The following is a 796-nucleotide window of genomic DNA, read 5'->3' as shown; positions in this document are numbered from 1 at the left end:
TAATACGATCAACAGGACAGCTTGCTCACGAAATCAGGATGCAAGTGGCTGAGCACTCTACAGACACGTGTGTCCTTAACGCAGTTCTCAGAGAGATTCAGCGTGACAAAGGGTGTGGCAAGGCTGTCCCGATGTAATACAGTACTATTCAGTTTTTGCTGAGAATTTACTGACCGTCCTACCGTGATGGAAGAGTGGACGCGAACAATAAGGTACAATATTCGTCTATTGCCATTGCTCCAAAGAATGCAGATCGGCAGAGAGATTAAATAGTCATCTGAAAGGTCATGAATGGAAACCCATTAATACCATTGACAAAGAGGAAGCACAAGGAGGCGACAGTCATCTGTGAAGATGGAGCAATCACCTTTTTATGTGGATATATATATATATATATATATATATATAAGGTTACCCAATTCGCCAATATAAACTTATGCTTGCGCGCGCGTCTGTGTGTGTATGTGTGTGTGTGTGTGTGTACCTCTCTGTCTATGTAAACATATATGCCCTAGCGTCTGTACCTCAGTGGTCAGGACCTGGTACTTTGACAGAAGGATATCCAGGTTTATTTCTGAGGCACGTGAACCCACCCCATGTTTGTCTCTCAGTCTTTTTTCGTACAAATATGTAATAATCCGACCCGATACCTCTTCTTTGCCCTGTTTCACTGTTTGATATATTATACGTAAACTTACATCATATACAAATATGTGTGTGCATGTGTGTATTATCTCTCTCTCTCACTCTCTCTCACTCTCTCTCTCTCTGTATATATATATATATATATATATAT

General features: G+C 40.6%; 1 protein-coding gene across 1 annotated transcript in view; it reads right to left on the bottom strand.

Annotated features, from left to right (window-relative positions):
- Positions 1–796, bottom strand: part of LOC106873888 (protein artichoke) — a 111,765-nt gene that overhangs the window by 61,072 nt on the left and 49,897 nt on the right. The gene's annotated exons all lie outside the window — the stretch shown is intronic.

Source organism: Octopus bimaculoides, chromosome 29, assembly GCF_001194135.2.
Source record: "Octopus bimaculoides isolate UCB-OBI-ISO-001 chromosome 29, ASM119413v2, whole genome shotgun sequence".
Lineage (NCBI taxonomy): Eukaryota > Metazoa > Mollusca > Cephalopoda > Octopoda > Octopodidae > Octopus > Octopus bimaculoides.
This window is presented reverse-complemented; position numbering and strand designations above follow the sequence as displayed.